Below are 11,343 nucleotides of genomic sequence, written 5' to 3' on the forward strand. Positions count from 1 at the left end.
GACTGGGTTAGGCAAGGTTAGTGGGTGGGCAGGTGGTCTGGGCAAACTCTGCATAGTCTCTTAATGCCTAGAGGGACTGGCAGTCCTTCAGCCATGGGTCCCCAGAGGTTTCCTCCACAAGGGGGTTTTTCCTCTCCTGAGTGCTGAAGGATGACTCTTCATGAGTCATGAGGCTCCCGCCATCTTGTTCCTCTTATAGGACAAGGTTGTAAGATTACTGGACCAATCTTAGTCCGAAATTACCTATTTTAGAATGCAGAGGAAATAATAATATGAATAATTACAAAATAATAATAATCATCTTCATCATCATCATCATCATCATTACCATCAGAAGAAGAAGAAGAAGAAGAAGAAGAAGAAGAAGAAGTGGCTAAATTTTACTTAAAATAAAAATAGACATTTATTTTTTAAATATATTTTGCCTGAAGTTGTCTTTATTAATAAATTCTCTCAAAAGGTGAAGAAATGACACATATTTGGGGAGACAAATATATTAGGAGAGTTCAGAACCATGCATTGTTTATTCTACACAAGAGAGTACCAGGCGAGGCAGCCATGTTGGGTGCACTACATAAGTTACACTGTGCGATAAGCAAAACATGGCAGTAAGGCATACAAGGGTAAAATAAAAAGCAACTAACATGACACCTAGTTCTGCAGCTTACACAGTAAGGAAAATGATCTTACTCTATAATTGCTTATAGATAGTTTTCTCTTTTATAAAAATGTTAAAGTGAGCTGAGGTGAAAATGACAAAAGAGGGTCCAGTCACATTTTTAAATAATAATAATAATAATAATAATAATAATAAAACTATATCTGACCAAAACATAAAAATGTATAATAATTCTCCAACACTCCGAAGATGGTAAGCTCATATTGTGAATTGCATAAAATATTTATATGAATCCCACATAATCACTGTTACACACTGGTTCTCACTGAGCGGCGGTTGAGACGAGAGGGGTGTCATTCGGCTCCCCAGCTGATGAATGTATGCAACAGATAGCAGTGCAGGATCACTGGAAGTGTTGTGGATGTCTGATAATCTCAGGTCTCTGAGGAGTTAAGTGAAAAACTACTGTCTCCCACTGTGATGCTCTAAGACATTGACAAGATGGCGCTGCACTTATGTACAGTATTTTGGGTCAGCAGCCATCTTGGTACAGGGAGTAAAGCCTCCCTGAAGGAACAGTATGAAATCTGCACAGTAGCGCTCTCCCCTTTCAACACTTTTTACATACAAATAGGATAATAATGATAAAACTCCCACATAGTCATCTAAATGGGATGTAGTCACCATCCCGGCGGTCAGCATACTGCCGCCGGGATCCCGGCCACCAGAATGCCGGCAGGGGGCCGAGGAATATTCCCTCTCGTGGGTGTCCATGACACCCATTGAGTGGGAATAGAACCTGTGGCGAGCGCAGCAAGCCACCGAGCCCACAATGTGGAGAACACTGCGAGCCCGCAAGGAGCTTCGTTTCGCTCGGCCCCAGCAGCCAGGGATCCCGACGTTGGTATGCTGACCACCAGGATCCCGGCTGCCGGTCAAGGGTCAACCATACCCAACACACCTGAATGACTACTTGTGCCTGGTGTAGGATTTTCAAATATGTGTAGTTTACTGTATGCAAGGATTTCAAACCTTATAGGAACTGAGATTTAAGGTGTATTACATGTAGTTAAAAAAAAAAGTTTAAAAAAAAAAGTTTTATTTTATTGCAGTCGTTTCCAAACTGGGGGCCGTGACACCCTGGGGTGCCTCGGGAAAGGGAGGGGGAGGGAGGTGTTAGGGGGACCTTGCAGTAGGGCCATAGTTTGAAGGTCCAGGACCAATTCAAATTATTTATACTTAATTAAATAGGCAAAACCAGTCCCTTATCACATAACTGAACCTAAGGATGACATATCATAAACACAATTGACTTAATTTTATATTTTTTTCTGTATGTCTCAATAAGAATCTTTGGTCTACGGGTGCCGTGAAGCTAATTCTGATACTCTAGTGCAGGGGTGTCACACCCGCGGCCCGCATACTTCCCTTACCGCATCCTTTGCGGCCCACGGGCAGGGGTCCTGCAGCAGCCCGACCACCTTGCTTGCAGTGAGAGCAGGAGAGTGCAGCACGCGCTTATCCTGATCCTCAGTCCGGTCTCCAGCGGAGGCGCGGGTATCTTAAATCAGGTGCCAGTTCGTGAGCCAATCAGAGATCGTGGACCGGCAGCCAATCAGGAGCTGTGTCAGATTCTTTGCTTTGTATGTGCGGCGCCATCTTCCCGAAGAGATCACTGGGAAGATGGCGCCCCTTCCACTGGCTACAGCAAGGGCATACTGGGGAGAGGTAGCAAACTGGGACCCCTACCGGGCCCCTTCAGCAGCCCCTCCCCCGATGCACGTCTTTCTGAGTTTTGGGGGCCTTTTTTTCATGACAACATGGTGATGACACTGAAGCACAGAGATTTTCAACCTTTTACAACTCGCAGTAGACTGATCAAGATTTAAATATTGCCAAGGCACATTCAAATATAATGGTGATGCATGTTGCAGTTGCGTGTCCTAGGATGTCATGTTGCAGCTTCTCCATAGGTAACACTGAACAGGCACGGCGATAGGGGGGGACAAAGGGGATACTTGTGTAGGACCCCGAGGTACAGGGGGGCCCCAAGTATTAAGGACAGAAATAAAGGGGGCCACAGTGCCAATATTGCTTTTTAAAGTGTATGCTCCAGCTGCTCAATTTAAGCAGGAAAACAATTAAAAGGCCACCTAAACCCTCCCCACTCCTTTTACCCCATCCCTTTGTCCAGTCCCTGTTTTCCGTACTGTATTGCCATCATTATGCATGTCGCTGCGCTCTGGCTTTTCTGTATGTCCCTGCCACCACCACCGAAGAGCCGGGTAACCCAGTATGAAAACCACCTGCCGGGCTCACTGACAGGCTGAGTCAAAGGTTCTATTTTTTTTTTTTTTTAAAGATCCCCTCTGCCAAGTTATGGGAGGTTGAGGGGGCTCCAGAGATATCAGTGTACTGGGCCCCAAGATTTCTGTTGCTGGCCCTGACACTAACCCATACCCCTAAACTAACCCTAATGGCTGCAGTAAAAATCAATGTTTCTATGTATATAGTGTATTGCAAAAAATTATCTGTGAATCCAATGGTACTGTATGTGCGGTATATACTTGCACTTCTTTGCGGGATGAGAACTCCTCCCCTAAGTGAATTAAGCCCTATGAATAGAGGATGTCTGATCCCTGTGCAGCAGTCACAGAAAGGGTTAATCTCTGCAGTTTGTCACACAAATTACATTGCTGCATTTTTTTTCCAGAAGTGGAGCTGGGAGCTGTAACCCACAGACCAGCTGCAATAATTATGCTGGGTACACACTAGACCAGTGGTTCTCAAACTGTACCCTGGGATTCCTCAGGACACTTGCCGGGGTGCCTTGGATTGATGGTCCAGGTCCAATTCAAAATATTTATAGTTAGTGTTATAGGCAAAACCAGGGCTGGTGGCTGGCAATCATAACATATGTACACAAACAGAAGCAAATCCTATCCCCTACCACAGGGCCAGTGCTAGGGTGTTTGACTCCTCCCTGCAAACTATAAATTTGCGACCTCTCTTCAATACTTAATAAAGGGACAGCGCGTGCCTTCAAAAAGAAGGTGTGGTATCACAAGGAAGGGGCATGGCCACACAATAGAAACCCAATTCAAAGTATGCCACACAGTAGCACAATCTTATTGTCAGTACACCGCATGTAGTAATAATAATAATGCCCACAGTAGAAGTACCCTTTATACACATGCCCACCATATCAGTGCCGCTTATACACATAATAATGGCAACAGTAGCAATGCCGCTTATATACATGCCCACGGTAGCAGTGCCGCTTATACACATGCCCACGGTAGCAGTGTCACTTATATACATGCCCACAGTAGCAGTGCCACTTATACACATGCCGGCGGTAGCAGTGCCACTAATACACATGCCCGTGGTAGCAGTGCCACTTATACACATACCCACGGTATCTGTGTCACTTATATGCATGCCAACGGCAGCAGTGCCACTTATGCACATATCCACGGTATCTGTGCCACTTATATACATGCCCACGGTAGCTGTGCCACTTATGCACATACCCACGGTAGCAGTGCCACTTATATACATGCCCACGGTAGCAGTGCCTCTTAAGAAAATATTCAGACAAAATTGGAAGCACACACTTGCAACAGAAGGATTCATAACATTTCTGTAGAGAACAAGGTTTTCAAGGAGTTAAACTCACTGTTGTGTTGGGCTGCCCTGAACCCAGACAAGTGCATCAGCATGTAGAGGGGGAAGGGCTCAAAAACCCGAGTGCAGGGAGAACTGTTCCTTGCTTAAATCACCAGCAGCAGGAACAGGAACTGAAACTAGACAGCCCCTGCGGACAGGAGTTTCAGACTGTTATGTAACCCCTCCTGCCACTGCATGCTCTACTCTACTGAGAGGGTGGAACAGAGAGGAGATCAGTGGATGGTCTGGACTGGAGCTTCATTCTGCCGGCGCCGCTGAAGCGCTGCCTGTCACAGATTCTGACAGGTGCAGCGGAGCCAGCAGCAGCACACAGCAGCAGGGTCGCAGATCAGGGAGAGTGCCTCTCTTGCCCAGTGCCTACTTGCTTTGAAGGCTCTGCTGAGCGGGTAGCACCGGCTTTGCCCTACCGTATAACTGAAACTAAGGATGACAGAGAATGAGAGAGAGAGATAGAGAAATATACTATTTTGTTTTAAAGCTCCCCTCTGCCAAGTTAAGGGGGGTTGAGGGGGCCGCAGAGATATGAGTGTACTGGGCCCCAAGATTTCTGTTGCTGGCCCTGCACCAGAGCCACATCTGAGAAAGCCAGAAGAGCCCAACAATGCCCGGCCCAAAATTAGAACTGGCTCTGCAACCACTATTGATCATTCCAAGGCCTCAGTAGCGGCAAAACACTGACCGGCCTGGCTCTGCTTCTATGACGGCACACCTGGAGACTGCTCCACGGCACAGTGGTTAAAAAACACTGCTGTAGCATATGCAGAATCAGACCAATCGGATTATGTTTGTGCTTTTCACAGATTTACTCCAATTTATTTATCGTTTTGTCCTTAAATGAGGTTATCACTGAAACACTGTAACAGTAGTAAACAACATAACAACAGTGGAAATTGGTTTCATACAAAGCCTTACATAGCCAAAAATAAATAGGGAAACCCTACAGTAAAAATCTATACGTATAACAAAACGGTAATAGGCCCTACACACTATGCGATAACACTGAAAGATATGAACAATCTCGTTCATTAATGAAAGAGATATCGTTCATATCTTTCAGTGTGTAGGCACCAATGATGAACGATGCACGACCCCCGCGCTCGTTCATCATTGGTGCTGGCTCATTTATACATGCATGCCAATATGTATCTTTAAAATAAGTCACCGCATAAATACACTGATGGCCTTCATTTAAAACATCATGATGCACAGACATACCTTGCTTACACAACAATATGTAGCTGTAATACCGTAGCAGTTTCTTTGTTCCTTACAGATCCCTATTTCCGTATATTGTAAGGAAGGGAATGGACTTGCTTACTCTAAACTGATGTTTTACAAAAACATAAAAAATCCACCAAAATGCCGGAATAAATGCATTAATGGCCTGTGTGATGGAATAATTACATACAAAACAAAGCCACCATATGTAAAAACCAGCAGAGGTGAATGGACATAAATAAAAAATAAAGGCAGAGAGCTTTTACTATTTTTTATGTATATCCATTCACCACTGCTGGTTTTTACATATAGTGGCTTTGTTTTAAAGATACCTTGATAAGTCTAAAGTACCCCACTGCAGTGTGAGTTTCGGTACGCTGTACCTATGCATATTGATATCCTGTGCACCTTTTGATTGTAATCTTGCTGTGTTGTAAACATACTACACCATATATCTTTTAATTTTTGTTTTCTGAATTTAACCGCATCATAAAGTGGGAACTTATACAAGTATCAAAGACTAAAGAAACTGCTACGTGTTTTGAATCACTTCACCATGTGTGAGTACGGTACGTCTTTTGTTTTGGGAAAGACGAAGTTGAAGTTTCTGATTTTGTCAGTTCACACTGGGTGTTAAAGCTAAAGATACCTTAATGAGCCTAAGTGACCTCATCACTATGTGAGTTTATGTACGCTATACCTGTTATATGGATTCAGCATAATTATCACTATACTCTTTGGTGGAGGGTGTCTCCAGAAATATCAAATATAGTACACTATAATTTCTGTTTTCTGGTTTTACTTTTGAGGATCTTTGTTTTGACGGACAATGGATTCCATATATGAATGAGAAACCGATAAATAGAAAATTGGGTTAAATCCTTGTATTTAATGGACTAAAGGACTAAGTATTCCCTCATTTTGATTGGAACAGAATTATGCGTTATTTCCTGTAAACTTTTTTCCATAATAGACAACAAGGGCCTCAAATCAGAAATAACCAGTCTTAGCCAGTCTGGTGGGGTGTGTGAGGTCATGCTGTGATGTCATAATGGCAACTGCCTATACAGGGCTCTGCTGTTGCAGTCTCTTGCATATGTCTCAGAGGCCTGGCATGGCATAGCACACTGGTAGAAGCTTAGTGACTGGACAAAGATAAGAGCAGCTTAATTCGAATCGTCGGCAGACTTTTAGCATGACTATTATAATATATGACTTATGACCTTGGGGATAGCATAGTATTGGATATAAACAAAATCTGACACCTGCTAGGACAGTACCGTTACCTAACAACCACAAGTGGCTGCAAATGGGCCATTGGAGATATTTGAACAGTGCTGTCTAGATGGGCCTATAAGGTTTCTAATGAAATCCTTTATGTGCGGCTGCACCTATGACATCTCCTTGGAGTTGTTTGGTGAGCCTATAATGTAGCAACTTAAATCCTTTATTCTCTGTCTGCTTAAATCCCAGTGAGCCAGTATTGCAAGCTGATCCAATTCTACTAATGTAAAGAGATGTAAAAGAATTATATTGTGCTTTAATCAGTATTTTTGTTTTTATACAATACTATATACAGGTGTAGCAGGGACGTGCAGTCAGGGGAGGCAGGGGAGGCAGTGCCTCCCCTGTCATTCCTGATTAAAATACTAATACAAAGAAGATACTTATGACACATATTCTGTGTCATAAGTATATTTTTTATATTATGTTAATTTTTTTATATTGTAAATGGCTGTTTAAATACATTTGTGTGGCACCGAGAACGGTGCCTCTCGCTGTGCATTGTAATCGTCCGGAAGCAGGGGGTGGGCAGGGGGCGGGGTCAAGCAAAGGGCTGTAAAAACCAATTGAAACAAGTAATGGAAGCGGCACCTGCCCAAGTGCCCAGGTCAGGGACACTCTCTCTCTCTCTCTCTCTCTGCAGCTCTCCCCTCTCCTTCGTGTTCCGCCGGCTTCTTCCTCCCAGGCAGCAGCATAACCAGATCGGGGACTCCTGCCAGCTCCTTCCTCCCAGGCAGCAGCATAACCAGGTCTCTCTCTCTCTCTCCTTTTCCCCTCCTGTGGATTAGAACGAAGTTTGTAAACATAATTTTCATTTTTACAGGTACCCCTATTGGATTCTACATGAACAAGTGGACGTGATTGGCGTGTGATGCAGGTAAGTATGTGTGAGTGTGTAAGTGTGTTTTAATAAATTTTTACTTTCACGGTGTGTGTGTTGTGTTTTTAGTTGGGTATTTTTGTTATTTCCCCGCATGCTGCTACTTGAGGTTCTCCAGGTACCAGCAAGCGGGGGAGGCTTGCTGGGCCTTGTAGTTCCATAACAAAAGACAATATTCATTTGTTTGACACATGTGTCAAACAAATGAATAGGCTATCAGCCCAGCACCCACCACCCAGGGGTGCTGGGGACAGCCTCGGGCTTCAACCCTGGCCCTTGGGTGCCTGGAGAGGGGGACCCCTTGATTTAAGGGGTCCCCACTCCTCCAGGGAACCCCAGCCAGGGGTGACTAGTTGGGGGATAATGCCACAGCTGCAGGGACCTACATAAATTTGTCCACCGGCTGCGGCATTATCTCCATGGCTAGTGGATAAATAGGTAAAAATAGCAGATTTGAGGCGACAGAAGGGATGACTGGGTTAGGCAAGGTTAGTGGGTGGGCAGGTGGTCTGAGCAAACTCTGCATAGTCTCTTAATGCCTAGTGGGACGGGCAGTCCTTCAGCCATGGGTCCCCAGAGGTTTCCTCCACAAGGGGTATTTTCCTCTCCTGAGTGCTGAAGGATGACTCGTCATGAGGCTCCCGCCATCTTGTTCCTCTTATAGGACAAATTTGTAAGATTACTGGACCAATCTTAGTCCGAAATTACCTATTTTAGAATGCAGAGTAAATAATAATATGAATAATTACAAAAAAATCATCATCATCATCATAAGAAGAAGAAGAAGAAGAAGAAGAAGAAGAAGAAGAAGAAGAAGAAGAAGAAGAAGAAGAAGAAGAAGAAGAAGAAGAAGAAGAAGAAGAAGAAGAAGTGGCTAAATTTTACGTAAAATAAAATAGACATTTATTTTTTAAATATATTTTGCTTGAAGTTGTCTTTATTAATAAATTCTCTCAAAAGGTGAAGAAATGACACATATTTGGGGAGACAAATATATTAGGAGAGTTCAGAACCATGCATTGTTTATTCTACACAAGAGAGTACCAGGCGAGGCAGCCATGTTGGGTGCACTACATAGGTTACACTGTGCGATAAGCAAAACATGGCAGTAAGGCATACAAGGGTAAAATAAAAAGCAACTAACATGACACCTGGTTCTGCAGCTTACACAATAAGGAAAATGGTCTTACTCTATAATTGCTTTTAGATAATTTTCTCTTTTATAAAAATGTTAAAGTGAGCTGAGGTGAAAATGACAAAAGAGGGTCCAGTCACATTTTGAAATAATAATAATAAAAATAATAATAATAATAAAAAACTATATCTGACCAAAAAATAAAAATGTATAATAATTCTCCAACACTCCGAAGATGGTAAGCTCATATTGTGAATTGCATAAAATATTTATATTAATCCCACATAATCACTGTTACACACTGGTTTTCACTGAGCGGAGGTTGAGACGAGAGGGGTGTCATTCGGCTCCCCAGCTGATGAATGTATGCAACAGATAGCAGTGCAGGATCACTGGAAGTGTTGTGAATCTCTGATAATCTCAGGTCTCCGAGGAGTTAAGTGAAAAACTACTGTCTCCCACTGTGATGCTCTAAGACATTGACAAGATGGCGCTGCACTTATGTACAGTATTTTGGGTCAGCAGCCATCTTGGTACAGGGAGTAAAGCCTCCCTGAAGGAACAGTATGGCATCTGCACAGTAGCGCTCTCCCCTTTCAACACTTTTTACATACAAATAGGATAATAATGATAAAACTCCCACATAGTCATCTAAATGGGATGTAGTCACCATCCCGGCGGTCAGCATACTGCCGCCGGGATCCCGGCCACCAGAATGCCGACAGGGGGCCGAGGAATATTCCCTCTCGTGGGTGTCCATGACACCCATTGATTGGGAATAGAACCTGTGGCGAGCGCAGCAAGCCACCGAGCCCACAATGTGGAGAACACTGCGAGCCCGCAAGGAGCTTCGTTTCGCTCGCCCCCATGCCGGCATTCTGGCAGCCAGGGATCCCGACGTTGGTATGCTGACCACCAGGAACCCGGCTGCCGGTCAACCATACCCAACGCACCTGAATGACTACTTTTGCCAGGTGTAGGACTTTCAAATATGTGTAGTTTACTGTATGCAAGGATTTAAAACCTTATGGGAACTACGATTTAAGGTGTATTACATGTAGTTGAAAAAAAAAAAGTTTCTTTTATTGCAGTAGTTTCCAAACTGGGGGCCGTGACACCCTGGGGTGCCTCGGGAAAGGGAGGGGGAGGGAGGTGTTAGGGGGACCTTGCAGTAGGTCCATAGTTTGAAGGTCCAGGACCAATTCAAATTATTTATACTTAATTAAATTGGCAAAACCAGTCCCTTATCACATAACTGAACCTAAGGATGACATATCATAAACACAATTGACTTCATTTTATATTTTTTTCTGAATTTCTCAATAAGAATCTTTGGTCTAGGGGTGCCGTGAAGCTAATTCTGATACTCTAGTGCAGGGGTGTCACACCCGCGGCCCGCATACTTCCCCTACCGCATCCTTTGCGGCCCACGGGCAGGGGTCCTGCAGCAGCACGACCACCATGCTTGCAGCGAGAGCAGGAGAGTGCAGCACGCGCTTATCCTGCTCCTCAGTCCGGTCTCCAGCGGAGGCGTGGGTATCTTAAATCAGGTGCCAGTTCGTGAGCCAATCAGAGATCGTGGACCGGCAGCCAATCAGGAGCAGTGCCAGAGTCTTTGCTTTGTATGATCACTGGGAAGATGGAGCCCCTTCCACTGGCTACAGCAAGGGCATACTGGGGAGGGGTAGCAAACTGGGACCCCTACCGGGCCCCTTCAGCAGCCCCTCCCCCAATGCACGTCTTTCTGAGTTTTGGGGCCTTATTTTCATGACAACATGGTGATGACACTGTAGCACAGAGATTTTCAACCTTTTACAACTCGCAGTGCACTGATCAAAATTTAAATATTGCCAAGGAACATTCAAATATAATGGTGATGCATGTTGCAGTTGCGTGTCTTAGGATGTCATGTCGCAGCTTCTCCATAGGTAACACTGAACAGGCACGGTGATAGGGGGGGACAAAGGGGACACATGTGCAGGACCCCGAGGTTCAGGGGGGCCCCAAGTATTAAGGACAGAAATAAAGGGGGCCACAGTGCCAATATTGCTTTTTAAAGTGTATGCTCCAGCTGCTCAATTTAAGCAGGAAAACAATTAACAGGCCACCTAAACCCTCCCCACTCCTTTTACCCCATCCCTTTGTCCAGTCCCTGTTTTCCGTCCTGTATTGCCATCATTATGCATGTCGCTGCGCTCGGGCTTTTCTGTATGTCCCTGCCACCATCACCGAAGAGCCGGGTAACCCAGTATGAAAACCACCTGCCGGGCTCACTGGCAGGCTGAGTCAAAGGTTCTATTTTTTTTAAAAGATCCCCTCTGCCAAGTTATGGGAGGTTGAGGGGGCTCCAGAGATATCAGTGTACTGGGCCCCAAGATTTCTGTTGCTGGCCCTGACACTAACCCATACCCCTAAACTAACCCTAATGGCTGCAGTAAAAATCAATGTTTCTATGTATATAGTGTATTGCAAAAAATTATCTGTGAATCCAATGGTACTGTATGTGCGGTATATACT

This window comes from Pseudophryne corroboree, chromosome 5 (assembly GCF_028390025.1).
Source record: "Pseudophryne corroboree isolate aPseCor3 chromosome 5, aPseCor3.hap2, whole genome shotgun sequence".
Lineage (NCBI taxonomy): Eukaryota > Metazoa > Chordata > Amphibia > Anura > Myobatrachidae > Pseudophryne > Pseudophryne corroboree.